General features: G+C 37.1%; 1 long non-coding RNA gene and 1 other non-coding gene across 2 annotated transcripts in view; one reads left to right on the top strand and one right to left on the bottom strand.

Annotated features, from left to right (window-relative positions):
* Positions 1 to 598: 598 nt before the first annotated feature.
* LOC112661110 (uncharacterized) overlaps positions 599 to 17,251 on the bottom strand; it is a 44,270-nt gene continuing 27,617 nt past the window's right edge. The window contains exon 3 of the long non-coding RNA XR_003137436.3: positions 599 to 732. This is a non-coding gene — a long non-coding RNA (uncharacterized LOC112661110). The remainder of the gene's footprint in view (positions 733 to 17,251) is intronic.
* LOC112661247 (U6 spliceosomal RNA) lies at positions 13,450 to 13,553 on the top strand. The gene has a single exon (XR_003137553.1). It is a non-coding gene; the product is annotated as a U6 spliceosomal RNA (small nuclear RNA).

Here is a 17,251-nt window from a genome sequence, read left to right as displayed (position 1 = left end):
CAAATCTAGAGCATTATGTGTAAAATAACCAAGCTTATTTACTTTTTGCTGGTATTAATGAATGGATTTGGCTCCTTAACAATCATAGATTTATATTCTGAAATGTGGAACCACCATAGTTCTATTAAAAGCAACATTAATAGAACCAATATGTTAGATTATGACTGACCCTAGCAAGACTCTAGCTGAATCTTTCATTCAGAAACAAGTGGTGTCTGGGATGCCTGGGTGGCTCAGCCAGTTAAGTGTCAGACTTCAGGTCAGGTCATAATCTCAGGATCCTAGGATCCATCCCTGCATCAGGCTCTGCTCAGCAGGGAGTCTGCTTGTCCCTCTCCCTCACCTTCTCCTCTCCCCTCATTTATGCTCTCTCAAATAAATAAAGTCTTCAAAAAATAAAAGAAATGATGGGTTTCTTTCAGAGAAGTGAAGACATGCATGCTTGGGCTACAGACTCCTGATCCCTTACCCTCTACATCCAATTTAAACAAAACCCCATTCTCATATTTTAGTGACAGGTTTGTATCAATCTCTCCATACATAAAATGAGGGAAATTGTATCAACCTATAAATGAAGCAGTAAAAGAACTACCGTATTTATTTCCTTTTAAATGGACTCAAATCTTGTTCTGGGCCACTATATCCTTGGATTGGTGGATAATTCACTATTAGTTGCTGGTGGGGTAACTCCTTTCAGAGAGGAAAGCAGAAGCAATGTGATCTCCATGATAGCTGAAAACAAGAGAAGAGGCTTTCAACTCCAGATGCTTATATTTACCCTTCACATCCTCATGTCCAAAACCCAGTGGTCACTCATGGCCTGGAAGCTCCATTTGAGAGCTCTGTGTGGGTATGGAATTCTTTGTCTTGGCAGGAAGCATGAGCTCAGGGTTCTATCTTCCTGAGAATTAAACAAAATAAAAAATAAAAGCCCATTCTTCTAGGAAAAGACTGGTAGTTTTACAGCCATGGTAACTAGTAAACACCAGAATAGGTTTTAAACCTTTTTGATCAATGGCTACTGGATTCAATGACCACACACTTCTGAAGTCTCATGCTTTGGGAATCAGCCAATAGGTGGTTGACTCCCTCCAGTGAACCTGCTTCTGACACTAAGGTCAATCCACTCCTACTCCTGAAAACAACACAACCCACAAACACCAAAATCCCATGTGAGATCAGTGGGTTGAATTATTCAGTGAGATCTTACCTAACTAGTGGATCTCTCCCTTACAAAGTAAGCAGTAAATTCAGCTTTTTGGTTTTAGATAGTGAAAGGTGCTTTCTACCTTCAACTCCTTCTACATGCACCATATGCGAAGAATTGCTTTCTCCTGCTTCAAATCTGCAAGCTGCCTTTTTCAGTCTAGAAAAGCCTCTGTCTTTCCCCTATTACCTTCTAGCAAAATTCCCAAATCAAATGTCATAAAGAGGAAGGGATGGTATCAAATTGAGTAGAGTACACCCCACCTATACAAATCTAAATTAAAGCATTTCAAAGACATTGTGTGTCCCAAAGACATTTCTTGGTGGATAGGGTTGGCATTTCTGCTTTATATCCATTCTTTTCTTCCCTAACTGCTCCTCAAAGGCATATGACATAATGTCTTCAGTGAATTTGACTCCAACAAAGATATGAAGATCCTTTGATTTCAAGCAGCTTTTGATTTTAGCTTTGCTAAAAATCATAAAAGTAAAAAATAAATTAAAACCCCAGAATTATTCAGGGCCTGAACAGTTGCTTAACATGGTAGAAGTAACAAGTGTAGGAAGAACAAGCACAAATTAATATTTTAACATATCACATAATAATTGAATCTTATTAATTTGGACTTTATTAAATTCAGAATTAGTAATAATTTAGACACATGTCATAAAGAAGAAAATAGTTTAGGGAAAAAACATGTTATTTAGCAAATTGTATTTATATACAATTTATTATCTGATTACAAATGATTCTTATCTATTCATTAAGGTTTGTCTAAGTAAGCGCTATTAGAGTATTATGTTCTTAGTTCAGACGATATATATATATGCCATTTTTTGATGAATCCCCCAAATGAAAATGAAACAAAATTTACAACATATATATATGTTGATATATAATATCAAGTGATATTATATATCAGTGATATATATATATATATCACTTACAACTACCTAAGTTTCAATCCTCTTTGATATATAATATCAAATTATATATCTTTGATATATAATATCAAGTGATATTATATATATTATGTATCAGTGATATATATATATATATATATCACATACAACTACCTTAGTTTCAATCCTCTTTTCTGCCTAGTTGTGTTCCCCACAGTGGCTCTGAATAGTAACTCCAACTGAGGGAGTCTTGCTCCTGCCTAAGAATGCTGTCTCATGGAAAGGAATTAGGCACATATTACACTAACCATGATATGGAGTAATACCAATTAAAAACCGGATGAAGGATCCACAGATGATAAATGCAATATGAAGTTCAGGGAGAGTTATCCCTGAAAGCTGGACAAATCAGGGAGGTGGGACTGGAATTGCCATTTGTTGGGATGGTAAAGGCTGGAGAAGTGGAGGAAAGGTATGAGGCACTCTGGGGAAGCAAAAGGAAATCATCACAGGGCAGAAGAGAAAGTATTTGAAATGAGGGGTGTCTAGGTGGCAAAGTTAAGTGTCCAACTCTTGATTTTGGCTCAGGTCATGATCTCAGGGTCATGAGATCAAGCCCCATGTTGGCTCCACACTCAACAAGGAGTCTGCTTAGCCCTATCTATCCCTCTCCTTCTGCCACTCCTCCACCCTGCAGGTGCACCCATTTCTCTCTCTCAAATAAATAAATAAATCTTTTTAAAAAGTCTATGAAATGAAACCATCAGCTAAAGGGCAGATTCTTCAATGGGTTGATACAATATTGCATTGCTGTTTTATTTTCATCCTTTTCTAAAGCCATCACCAACACATTTTCTACCCCCATTCTCAGGGCCATCATTACCACCATCACTATCACTGTGGTGAATACATACATACATGCCCAGAGACACCCACACACTTCAATTACTTTATCTTTTAATTCTTGCTTTGGAATAGAACCAAAATCATTTGAATCATTTGTGATGTTTTGTTTTCTTTTAAAGACTTAATGATGAGAACTGTTTAACTTGATCTCTGTTGTTGTGGTTCCCTGCTCAAATATTTTGAAACCCCACAAATATAGCATCTTCCACATATGCACACTCCAGATTCAAAATTTCTCAGTCCGCAAGGAAAATACAGGCCACTATATTATGTCAGAATAATTGTCCTAGCATCTTACCACCATGGTGTTCTTTTTGTCATTTCTGTGGCACAAAATATACAATCTTTACATTCATTGCTTTATTTATCAATTCAGCAAATATTTATTTAGACCCTACTATATGCCAGACACAGGTCCTGCAATAAAAAGTAAAACATAACAGAATCCCTGCTTTGTAACGTGTTTGGTGTTGGAGAAGAGGTAGACTTTGTGTTGGTTAACTGTCATTATCTCTTGCCACATAATAAATTACTTCCAAACTCAGTGCTTTAAAGTTACAGTGATTATTTATTATCTCAGACAATTTATATGAGTCAGGATTTTAGAAATGGTTCAGTGTGTGGTTCCAATCTAGGTTTCTCAAGAGTCAAGATGTTAGCCAGATGAAGGCTCAGCTGGAGATGGAAGATATGCCTCCAAAATGGCTCAATCTCATAGCTATTGGCAGAAGGTTGCCTAAGTGATCTCATGACATAGTATCTGGCTTCCCCAAGAATGAGTGATCCAAGACAGCAGGGCAAAAATAGAAATGTCTTCCATGCTTTCACCTAAGAAGTCACGTGCAGTAATTTCCACATTATGCGAGGTTCCATAGGTCATCCTCAGTCAATATAGGAAAGCACTACACAAGGCACAAATACACAGAGGTGGGAATCAAGAGCACGGGACATGTTGGAGACTGGCTACCAGACATTAATAAAAGGATAACTCAAATAAATGCAAAATTACAACTACATGAAAAAGGTCCTTACAGTCTATGTCAAAGATATATTTTAGTCTTTGTTCTAAGATTATTGAGACTCCATTAAAACATTTTAAGTAGGGGTACTAAGCTTATATTTTGAAAAGATCACTCCATGAGTTCTTCTTTGGGCAGTACAGCAAACTGGGCATTCCATTGTCATGAAATGGTGAGGTAAATTATAACATATATTTTTAATGCATTTCTGGGCTCATATAGAAGTACGAAAGATACCTAAGGACCAGAAAAAATAAAAAGAGTAAGTTAAAATTACAGAAGTAGGCAAAGATGGACAAAGGCTAGTGCTTCTGGGAGAAAAAGCCAATTTCAGGAACCTGGAATTTAGAGGACTCATGGCTAGCTGATTCAGAGAACAGGAGAGAAGCCCTAGACCATGTCGGAAGTCCATTACAGGGCCCTTGAGGAAAAGTCTGTGTACTTGCAGAAGAAGCCAATATGGGAAGGAGTTTTTTCTGCTCCTCTTTTATGTGGAAAAAAATTATGAAAATAATAACAGACTTGCTGAGAAATGGTTACTGTAGGCTTACTCCAGTGTGTGTCTGGAATTCAGGTTTATACTATCACTGCCTCTGTAATCCCCAGACCTAGAAGTTAAAGTGGTTCCATGCTGATGGTTCCATGTGATACTCAGCCAAAGCAAATGCAAATTCTTTCTGAATTTTGCACAAGAATAGAAATACTGGAGCACTTGAGTGGCTCAGTGGTTGAGTAGCTGCCTTTGGCTCAGGACATGATCCCAGGGTCCTGGGATCAAATCCCACATCAGGGTCCCTGCAGGGAGCCTGTTTCTCCCTCTGCCTATGTCTCTGCCATTCTCTCTCTCTCTGTGTCTCTCATGAATAAATAAAATCTGTAAAAAAAGGAACAGAAATATTAATTGTAGACTTTATTATGTTGAGCATACATATTATATTTTTAAGAGTAGTCACTTAAAAGATAGAAAGTACATAATTTCTTAAGTAGTAGAAGGGAATAAATGGAATTTTAAAAAATGATTATACCACAGGAAGAATACAATACTATCTTTATAACATATGCAGAATGAATTACATTTCTTAGGTTAATGCTGGTTGTCTTTGAATCCATACAATTTAGTGGTTAAGAAGATGGACTCTGGAAGATAGCCTCAGTTCAAATCCTACCCCCAATACTTACAAGCTATGTGATCTCAAACAAGCCATATATTTTCCTTGTTCCTCAGCTTTCTCATCTGTAAACTAGAGGTTATAACAGTATATCTTATAGAGGATTCAATGCGTTAATAAATGTGAAGTTCTTTTTTTAAAAAGATTTATTTACTTATTTTAAAGAGAATATGTGTGTGGATATGGGAATGGGAGAAGGAGCAGAAGTAGAGAATTTTTAAGCAGACTCCCCACTGAGTGTGGAGCCTGACCTCAGGCTCAGTCTCAGGACCCTGAGATCATGACCCGAGCTGAAACTATGAGTCAGGGGTTCACCTGACTGAGCCACCCAGGTGCCCCGAAATATAAAAGTCTTAAAACAAACAAACAAAAAAATCTAAGAAAAAAATTCTTAGAACATAGAGAGTATTTACAATGTTCCTAAGATTTATGTTTAAAAAAAAGAATATTTTTATTTGCTTGTTTACATAAAATATATCTGTGGAAGTTTCACAAATCCACTAATAAACCTATGAGGAATAGAGGTTAGACAGACTTACCACTGTAAACTTTTTATTCCTTTTGATTTTTGATCCATGTACATTTACTATCTATTTAATAGTTAATTTAGAAATATATATAGGTAATATATTTTAAATAAATTACAAATTTTAAAAGTTCACTTATGTATTAGAATAGGCTAACTGCTAAAATAAATAGACCCAGATTCCACAGAAATATATACATTGTTCGACTGTCCCTAGTTGCCATATCATTCCTTCTTGCTATTCTTCAACCTTACCTACATCTCTATAACCAGTCCTTTTATTAAACTCTCTTCAAATTACCCAATTTGAGTCTGTCATGTAAGTCTAAGAAAAATGAAAACCACCAATGTGATAAGTGATTGATGTGTCCTTTTTACCATTTCTTTGATGCAAGTCCCATGCTGACTGTCCATCTGCTGGGGTCTCTGGTGGTTAAAAGGAAACACACTAAACTTTTTGGCTTAGCTATGATTTGCAGGTTTTCCCAGCTATTTTCCCCTTAAAAAAAAACCCCATAACATTGAACAATCACTCAGAAAATTTTAAGATTAAGACTGAGGCATTTTTGAAGAGAGAGAGAGAGAGAGAAAGTACATGAGTGGAGAGGAGCAGAGGGAGAGAGAGAATCTCTGACTCTAGGCTCCATCCCACAACTCTGAGATCATGACCTGAGCAAAAATCAAGAGTCAGACTTAACCTACTGAGCCACCCAGGCACCCCGGATATCAAGATGTTTTTAAATGTCCAACACTTTTCCAGGGTGATCAAGGCAAAGATAAGACATTTTGTGTATGTCTACATATGATACATACTTTGCCTTTGTGATACATTATACTGTTATAGATCCAAAATTAAATGCTGAAAGAAATATGTGTATGACTCTTCAAAAAAACTAAAGACAGTTGACACTTTGGAAGAGATAGAGAACAGTTTCAAGTTTAATTGGGAAAGACATATGTCTGTAGTAGCTAAACTCATGGTGTATTATTTAACTTCGTCTAAGGTTAAGTGCTTTAGTGAGGAAACAGAAATGCCATTGGCATATGTTAAGTATGAGCTGTCAGAACAATTCCATAGGCTAAGGATATAGGCTAAGATTTTTAAGGCTGTGATTATTGTTCATCTTGATACAACTGAACTAGGTAAGCAATTTAATAAACAAAAACATTGGGGCAAAATAGCACAAAATGTGTTAGGAGGAATAAACAGGTCAAATATTATGTAGGCATGTTAAGGGATTTGCATTTTATCAAACACAATGAGAAATCTTTGAAAGGTTTTAGGCAGGAAAGTGACATGAGTCCATTCACATTTTAAGTAGAACACTGTCCCTGCTTTGTGATAACTAAAGAAGAGATGGCTGCACAGAAACCACACTGGAGACTATTGCAGTGGCCGAGATAAGAGGGGCGGTGACTCAGACCACATTGGTAGCAGTGGAAATGGAGGGAAGTGGCCAGAGTCTAGCAGTAATTTGAAATAAAATTGCTTTGGTTTGGCAATAGATCTGATGTGAGATATGAAGGGAAGAGAAGCGTTAGAGCTGGTCTGTAAGTTTCTGGCTTGAGCTCCTGAGTGGATGACAGCTTTTAATGAGATGAGTGAGATAAGAAAAAAAGTTTTTCTGATCATAATCCTAATAGCTGGAAAAATAGATCTTAACTAGAGGATGTTTCTGTTTTCTTAAACCAAACAAAATCATCATCTTCAGTATAAAAGTTTTCACATGCTTGGAAGCCAATGTTAAGCAGCAGATGTGAACATGCAAGATCAAGACAGCTGAGTACAAGCTGAATGGCTTTCTATAAAAATGTGAAAAATTGACGGGAGACAGCTCTGTAACTGGGGGGAGACTGAGAGTTCCTCAGCCTTTGTGTGAAGAGTAGCCAAAGACTGCCTCATAATGCCCCTAGCTAGTGGAGTGTGAGCTACTCTAGTTGTGTCTTGGCAAGCTGAGGAGTAGTCAAGGAGGCCAGGAGGCAAGTTTATGTAGTCCAGGCCATACTATACTCTTGGTCAAATGGATCTTGAAAAGAGGGTTTCATCTTTTTTTTTTTTTTAAGATTGTATTTATTTATTCATGAGAGACACACAGAGAGAGAGAGGCAGAGACACAGGGAGAGGGAGAAGCAGGCTCCATGCAGGGAGCCTGACCTGGGACTCGATCCCGGGTCTCCAGGATCGCACCCTGGGCTGAAGGCGGCGCTAAACCGCTGATCCACCCGGGCTGCCCAAGAGGTTTCATCTTAAGAAAGATATAAGAAAAATTTTCCATCCCCATTTGACTCTTGAATACCTTTTTTGAAATCATACCAATATTTAGCAGTACCAAGAAGGGAAATTCTTCTTAAATCAACTTAATGTCTGAATTATGTTGTAATTAAATCATTGTCTCTATCCTGGCCTCAAGCTATAAAACAGTCAGGAGTCATCACCTTTATGCAAATAATTTGAAATTAACACTCAAGGGATAGTGGGACCCAGAGGTCAGAAGGCCCCATACTGGAGTCTCTGTTTTTGCTCTTTATCATGCTTGACCACCCCAAACTCAACACTAGTTGCATTTCCTAAAGAGAATTCACTCAGGGCACCTGTGTGGCTCAATAGTTGAGTGTCTGCCTTTGGCTCAAGTTGTGATCCCGGGATCCTGGAATCGAGTCCTACAACAGGTTCCCTGCATGGAGCCTGCTTCTCCCTCTGCCTGTGTCTCTGCAACTCTGTCTCTCATGAATAAATACATTTAAAAAAATAATTAAAAAGAAAATTCACTCATATTAAGAGCATTAGTGAGCAATGCAGTTTTTGTTGAAGACTTTTGCATGGGTGGTTTTCATACTGCTCTTCATCAGGATGGCCCTAGTCACACACCACCACAAATTCAAATTCAAAAAAGTAAACTAACAAAACATTCTCATTAGACATGTTATCCTAAGTCCCTTCTTCTCTCACCATCTCCTTTGAGAATTCTCCCTGGCGTTTCCCTTGAAGGATGCTCCATTTTTCTATGGCCCCCCAAAATCTCAATACCTCCCCCATTTTATTGGACTTTTCTCTCTAAAATATAAACTACAACCTACCACAGTTGTTAAATAACAAGTCCTCAAACAGTGGAAGATTTTACCCTTTTTCTCTCTCGCAATTTTATTTATCATTCAAGTTCTTAGGTTTTGCTTGGCTTAGCTAAATTCAGTATAGATGGCATCCTTCCAAGTTTGTGGCCACAGGTACTATTTTTTAAATACTGATGCCTCTAGTACCAGCACCAGGAAAACAGAAAGATTCCATTAAATGTATGTGGTGGACCTACCCGAGCTCCTTGGGGAGGCAGTTCCCAAGAGAGTAAGTTGAGCCCAAGCCACAGAGGACCACTACAACTCAGAGAAGAAATTGGGTATGCTCATTAATTGACGATCAAAGCCAGAGATTGGGGTGAATAGAAAGACAATAGAACCACAAATGAATGTGCAGGACTTCAGGTCTCAGACATGTCAGTCATCTGTCCTGGGTAGTATTAGCATTTACCATAGAGTGGTTATAAACACGAAAGAGCTAAAATACCATCCAGCCTTTCTCCACTTGAGCCACAGAATACAAAAATATGTAGAGTGGCTATTTCCCTAAGTCTCCCAAGGATGGAACATAATTAGTACAATTCTAGATGCAAAGGATAGAAGTTAATTCATGGCATGCAAAGGATATGTTAGGTCAGTGGTTCCCAACATTAGTGAGTATCAACCACTCCACAAGGGCTTGTTAAAACACCAATTTCTGGGGCCTCCCTCATAGTTTCTATCCAGCAGGTATAGGGAAGAGCCTGAAGAAAATGTGCATTTCTAACAAGCCCCCACACATCACCGTGTGCTACCAGTCTGAGACCACACTTGCAGAGCCACCACCCAAGACATTAGGGAATCATTCTCTTGGAGAATTCTGGTTGCTAAATGTCTAACTGGACTTGTGTGTAGTTTCTCTTCCATATATATCAGTGTTCTGACTCATGAGTTCAGTGTCATCCCTTCTCTACTGAAGGGTCTGATTGTGACATTTAGATGCCACTAAGAAATTTTAAACAGAACTTAGCAGTACGTAGACCTTGCCCTTGAAATTGACTTTTAATGCTTTCCTTCAAAGTTATTAAACTTCACATCATAATAGCAGAATAGATGCTTCATAACTGAAAGTGAAGTGGCTTTGAAATATAACCAAACTTTGCATATTACACCAGGCAGGTATACTAGTTATCTGATCAATTTTAATTAACCTCTAGTAATATACTTGGGACACATCAGATGCCACAGCACAAACATATACGATGCACCTACCACAATCCAGCAGGAAAAAGAGATGAGGAATATACTAATACTTCCATCACTAGAGTAGCATTTTAATGGCACTAACCAGAAAGGCTATATGAGTTTGTAAGGGCAAATACAAATCCAAAAAAAAATTTTTTAAGACTCTCCAGTAATTTGAAAAAAGAAAGAGGCCACCCACGTCTCTTTTCTTAGAGCATTTACTTTAGAATTTGTATTTGTAAATTCTTTTTCTGCCTCTTTAAGACATATGTAAATCTTTAAAAAGCAAATAAGCCTCTTGACAGTTTTACAACCCAGAAATGTTTTTCTCAAGGATTTGGGAGCCATCTCTTTAAACCGTAATCAAGGAAGATATCACCCCTATGTCCCAGTTTCCGTGGTAGGGTAGGATCCTAACTTTGGCAGGGCACCTGGATCCAAGTTGCAAAACTACCTTTAGTGGCAAAGATATGAAAAGTTATTTTTCCTTTGGGTAAAGGCAGTTAGCAAACACAGATAGCCACCCAATCACCAGATGAATTCAGGATGAACTGGGTGTGACAAATGGCACTGTCAAGGCTTCTTTCTTGAGAACTAGTTTTCTATCTTCAGAATATGTGTGCAGTGGGCTCTACCTGGGGGGATTTACAAAAAGGGGAGACTTTTTTCTGTCTTTGCAACTGGATAACAGATGACCTGTGATACCCATCACAATCTGGTCCAATAGTCAAACTGTTTTCTTTCTTGCCTACATTTTGTGGAGAAGAATTTCTGCATTGGCAGAAGTTTTTTTTTATTCTTAATTATATTTCCTGTAAAATTCAGGGTATGGAAATAACATTTCTGACGAGATAATTGACAGTTGGGGGAAGGTCTCCTAGGGGAGAGGCCTGGAAGGTGGGGTGAGATGTTGATCGGAGAGAAGAGGGACAGGGGCATTTCAGGCAGAGCACATGACCCAAGCAAGGGCTAAAGTGGCACAATGCAAAAATGTTCAAGGAAAGATGGAGAAATCAACTTAGCTAGAGTGAAGGACTGCTCGCTTGAGAAACAGACCCAGAAGAGCAGGCTCTGAGTAGAGCATCTGCTTCGTCTTAGAGCTTATAATCAAAGCATACGTGATTAACAGGACTTCCCCAAAGCAGCCAAGTATCAAGTAAAGATGACTCAATACAAACTTCATCAAAATCAAAGTAAACTATTTTTCAGTGGGAATGGCCCAATCTTGGAATTTCCTTTAGAAAGCTGAAGAATCTTTACGGTTATGAGTGTTTTATTCCCAATAATTTAGTCAACAAATTTTTACATAATATGCACTTTGTGCTAGGTACTGAGCTAAGCACTAAAGATATGTAAATAAATAAAAGTGAAATGATTTCTGCGTTCAGAGAGCTTATAGACTATTGGGTAGGTACCAATGTAATACTTAGATTTATTAACCTCTTTGCTGCTAGGCATTGTGCTAGGCATTTAGCCCAACTCCCAAAGCAAGCATTATTATACTCATGATACAGATGCAGAAAGAGCCTCAGAGAATTTAAACTGCTCAAGCTTATGTAGTCTGAAATGCAAGGTATGATTACAAACGCAATTCATATGGTGTCACTCATATGTGGAATATAAGAAATAGTGAAAGGAACCATAAGGGATGGAGAGAAAACTGAGTGGGGAAAATCAGAGAGGACAAGAAACCATGAGAGGCTCTTAATCATAGGAAGCAAACTGAGGGTTGCTGAAGGCGAGGGGGTGAAGGATGGGGTAACTAGGTCACAGACATTAAGGAGGGCATGTGATGTGATGAGCACTGGATGTTATACTATATGTTGGCAAATTGAATTTAAATAAAATAAAAATAAAACATGCCAAAAAAACCAACAACACAGTGTTTTTGAGTTCAGGCAGCCAAGCTCTTCATAGGGCAGCAAGTGCTAAAAGCACACATTTCTTCCTAAAGTGGCAGGCAACAAGTCAGTTCTTTATTAAGCATATCAGCTGTAAGATTTTTGTAGACACCCTTTATCAATTTGAGGAAGTTCCCTACTATTTCTAGTTCACTGAAAGTTTACCTCATTAAAGGATGTTGAATTTTGTCAAATGTTTCATCATCTATTAAAATGATCATATGATTTTTTAGTGTATTCTGCTAATATAATGATTTACATTGATTCATTGCAAATGTTAAATCAACCTTATATTCCTAGGATAAACTCTAATTAGTCATGACGTATCTTCCCTTCTTGTTGGATTTCATTTGCTTTTTATTTTTTACAGAAGTATAATTGATGGATGAGATTATATTAGTTTCAGGGGCACCATATAATGATTCAATATTTGTATATTTTACAAAATGATCACCACAATAAGCCACAACAAGTACACACATATTTGAAAAAAAAATTCTTGTGATGAGAACTTTTAAGATCTCCTCCCATAGCAACTTTCAAATATGCAAGACAATATTATTAACTACAGTCACCATGCTATAGATTATGTCTCTATGACTTATTTATTTTATTCCTGGAAGTTTGTACTTTTTGACCACCTTCACCCACTTGCTAATATTTTGTTAATGATTTTTATATCTATAATACCAAGGGATATTGATCTGTAGTTTTCTTTTCTTGCAATTTCTTTGAATGGATATTAAGGTAATGCTAGCATCTTAGAATAAGTTGTGCAGTGATCACTCCTATTTTCTAAACAAATCCATATAAGGTAAGTTTTTTCTTCGTGAAATTTTTCATAGATTTCACCATTGAAACCATTGTGACCTAGAGTTGTCTCAGTGAGATAGATTTTGATAATAAATTTTATCTTTAATATATATAATAGGGTGATTCAGATTTTCTGTTTTTTCTTTTGTCATATTTGATAAGTTGTATTTTCCAAGAAACTTGTGCACTTTGTCTAAGCTTTTTTAATGTGTTGGCGAAAAAATGTTTATAGTTTTTTCTTATTATCCTTTTAATTTTTGAAGGATCTGTAGTTGATAATCCCTCCTGATCCCTGCTCGTGGTGATTTATGTTCTCTCCCTTTTTCCACCCATCTCATTAAAAGTTCGTCAATTTTGTCAGTGGATCTCTTCAAAGGACCAGTTTGTACACTTATTAATTTTCTCTATTGTCTGTTCTCTTTCAATGACTTATTCTCTTCTCTTTGTAATTTCCTTTCTTCTACTTACTTTCTTCTTACTCTGCTTTATTTCCCTAGTTTCTTAATATGGGATCTTAGTCCTTCATTTTAAATCTTTCTTCTTTTCTAATACAAGTGTCTAGATCTATAGATTCCTTCTAAAGATTGCTTTCTCTGCCTCTTATAAGCTTTGGCGTATTGTATTCATTGTCATTCAGTTCAAAATATTTTCTAATTTCCTTTGTGACTTTGTCTTTGGCCCATGAATCACTTAGAAATACGCTATTTCATGTGCTTGCTTTGGCAGCACATATACTAAAATTGGAACAACACAGAGATTAACCTGGTCCCTGTACAAAGATGACAGGCAAATTCATGAAGCAATTCATATTTTAAAAAAAGATCTGCTATTTCATTTTGGAGTATTCATGGTTTTACTTGATCTCTTTTTATTATTAATTTCAATTTAATTCTGTTGTGTTCAGACAATACTCTCTGTATGATTTAAGTCCTGCTAAATTTATTGAGACTTGTTTTGTAGCGTATGATCTGTCTTTGTGAATACACCACGTGCATTTGTAAGAATGCATATTCTGCAGTTGTCGGATGTAGTGCTCTATAAATATCAATTACATCAATGGGGTCAACAGTGTAGTTCAGATTTTCCATGGCTCTACTGAATATTTTTTGTCCAGTTATTTGATCAATTTCTGGAAAAGGAATTTTATAGTAAAATACCGTAATTGTGGAATTATCTATTTCTTCCTTTCATTCTGTCAATGTTTGCTACATTTATTTTGAGATTCTGTTGTTAAAGACATACATAATTTATAATTGTTGTGTCTTTCTGATGAACTGTGCCTTTTATTATTATGAAATATCCCTTTTGTTTCTCATAGTGTTCTTGTCTTGAAGTCTATTCTATGTAATATTTAAAATGATGATTTCATTCTTATGTTTGCCATTTGCATCGCATGTCTTTTTTCCATCCATTTACTTTTAATCTTTATGTGTCTTTTTATCCAAAGTGTGCCTCTGCAGGAAGAATATAGCGTCTTGCTTTTTATCTACTCTGTTTATATTTGTTTATAATTGGAGTTATTATACTATTAGCATTTAATATAATTATTAATTGGTTCAGATTGAGTCTATTATATTATCCATTTTTCTTAGTCTAATTTTTCTTCTTTTTTTATATTGTTCCCACTTTCTTGCCTTCTACTTGATTCTTTGATTATATTTAGCATTTCATTCTAATTTATCAATCCACTTTGGCTGATTTTCTTTTTCTTTTCTTTTTTTTAAATTTAAATTCAATTTGCCAACCTATAGTATAACACCCAGTGAATTTCTTTTTCTAAGCAGCTGCTCAAGGAATTACAAAAAACAGATCTAGCCTGGGCTCTGAGATTCTCCCCATACTATCTGGCCCACAGGGCCTACTTCTTTTGGTTCCTGGCCAGAAAGACAAGATTTCTAGCAGAGATTTAGCTGCCAGTGCAGCTGTAACCACCTTGCCTTTCCATGAACGGGAGCCTGCACCTAAAAGGAAGGTTTAAGAGAGGAACACACACCAAAAAAACAGTAAACACAAGTAGAATACTATGTGGCCACTGCACAGTTTTTCTCCAAACCTGAATTCTTTTGTTCACCTTTAGGCTTGCAAGGAGTTGTTTTTTGTTTTTCACAAACAGTTTCATTGTAACCAGTGAGAAGAACAGGCTTTAGGAGATTTATAGCACCAGAGCAGAACCAGAGCTCTTCCTTTACTCTTGGATTTATCCAATTAAATGGTATACATGATTGAGAAATTTTAAGAAAGAAAGAGTAACTACTACTTTTCGGAGTTCTTGCCTATCTCAGGATGTCTCTGACTTTTGAACAAACAAAACATTTGACAAAGTATAGAATTTTTAGGTCGTTTTATTTCCCCCTTAAAAGATGCTCACTATTACTCCATTGTCTTCTGTGATTAAATATCACAGGGGATCCCTGGGTGGTTCAGTGGTTTAGCGCCGCTTTTGGCCCAGTGCGGATCCTGGAGCCCTGGGATGGAGTCCCACGTCGGGCTCCCTGCATGGAGACTGCTTCTCCCTCTGCCTGTGTCTCTCCCTTTCTCTGTGTCTCTCATGAATGAATAAATAAATAAAATCTAAAAAAATAATAATAGATAAATATCACGGGAGAATAATCTGAAGTCTGCTTAATGTTTTTGTTTTTACACTTAATGCTCCTTTCAACCTGGATACTTACAAATTTTTTTTCTTCCTCTTTTGATGTTAAAACTTTTGCTGGGATATTCCTACATGTTGAATATTTGTGAATTTTACCAAGAACAAAACACAGCCTTTTCAAATTTTGAATCTAAGGTTTAATTTAGCTCTGGATGATTATTCCTGTCAGCCAATGCCATGTCCTTGTTTTTCTCATTTAATTTATTGAACAAAATCTCTACTATCTCTTTCCCATCTATCATTTTCCTGATCAGTTTCTTCTCTTGAGTCTCCTCCTTGTATTCTCAAAGTGTTCTGCATTTGTTTTCTACAATATGACAGTGTTTTCAGCTTTTGACTGTCACCTCTATAAAAATACTCTATCATATTTCAGATTTTCATGCATCATTTCTTTATGTAAACCAGAACATTTTGCATTTCCACTTCACTTTAACATGTTCTTCAACCTTTGTGTTGTAGAGATTTTATTTTTCTCATCTTTTAGGAAGGAAATCATAACTGATTTCCAAACTGCTCTTTTTTAGGTCCCCTGAGTGGCTCAAACAGTTAAGGGTCTGACTCTTTTTTTTTTTTTAAGATTTATTTATTTATTTGAGAGAGAGAGAGAGAGAGAGTGCATGCACACATGAGCACAAGTGGGGGTAGGGGCAGAGGCAGAGGCAGAGGCAGAGGGAGAGAGGAGAAGCAGACTGCAGACTGAGTGCAGAGCCCAGTACAGGGTTGGATCCCAGGACCCTGAAATCATGATCCTGAGTTGAAATTAAGAGTCAGAAGCCTAATTGACTAAGCCACCCAGGCACCCTTAAATGTCCCATTCTTTTTTGTTTTTGTTTTTGTTTTTTGTAAAGATTTTATTTGAGAAAAAGAGTAAGAGAGAGAGAAAGCACTAGAGGGAGGAGGGGCAGAGGGAGAGGTAGAAGCAGACTCTCCACTAAGCAAGGGGCCCAACATGGGGCTTGATCCTAGGACCCCAAAATCATGACCTGAGCCAAAGGCACCTACTTAACCGAGTGAGCCACCCAGGTGCCCAATGTCTCACTCTTGATTCTGCTCAGGTCATGATCTTAGGGTCATGGGATCAAGACCTACATCAGACTCTACCCTCAGCAGGAGTCTGCCTGAGATTCTGTCTCTCCAGATCCCTCTGTCCCTCCTCCCTCACTCTAAAATGAATAAATCTTAAAAAAAAAAATCTTAAAAAAAAGAAAATGTTCTTTTTCCATGAAAACAAGTCATTTTCAGATATTTGCCCTTTTCATAATTGTCAGCAGAGCATTTGTTGTCCTTATTTGCATTCTTTGTATAGTATCCATAGAGTTTTTCTGTCTGCTTAGTTCAAATCGAAAGACCTCTACTTAGAATTTGGCAACAATGTGGGATGTCTTTAGCTCTTCCCACTGTCCTACCAGTGCTTGCAGCCTCCTCATCTCAGACCTCGGTAAGAATGTCAGGTAAACCTGGGCAGCCACTAATATAATTAGCAGAGTCTGACAGTATTCATTTAGTGTAAGTCTGCTGGCCTGAGACTGGCTATTTACTTGATCCAACAGCTAGAGATCTTAAATGCTAAGTCGAATGTTTACAGCTTTTGTTTCAGTGAACTCTATTACATAGAGCATTAAATCCTAAGCAAACACTGCTCCCTAGAACCCTGCCCATCTCTGCAACTGTTCGTTAAATTTCTTCAATGGCAAAGAATTCTAGGACACAACGAACCTCTGCCCATCTTATACTCCTGTCATATTTGTGCCTGGGAATAATAATCCCTCAGTGAATATAATAAGAAAAGAACAGGAGTCTGGGTTTTGGAGTAAGATTGACTATTTTCCAGTGAACCCCTGTGTCACAGATTTAAGAAT

This window comes from Canis lupus, chromosome 23 (genome assembly GCF_003254725.2).
Source record: "Canis lupus dingo isolate Sandy chromosome 23, ASM325472v2, whole genome shotgun sequence".
Lineage (NCBI taxonomy): Eukaryota > Metazoa > Chordata > Mammalia > Carnivora > Canidae > Canis > Canis lupus.
The sequence above is the reverse complement of the archived record's forward strand: the minus strand, read 5'-3'. Positions and strand labels throughout refer to the sequence as shown.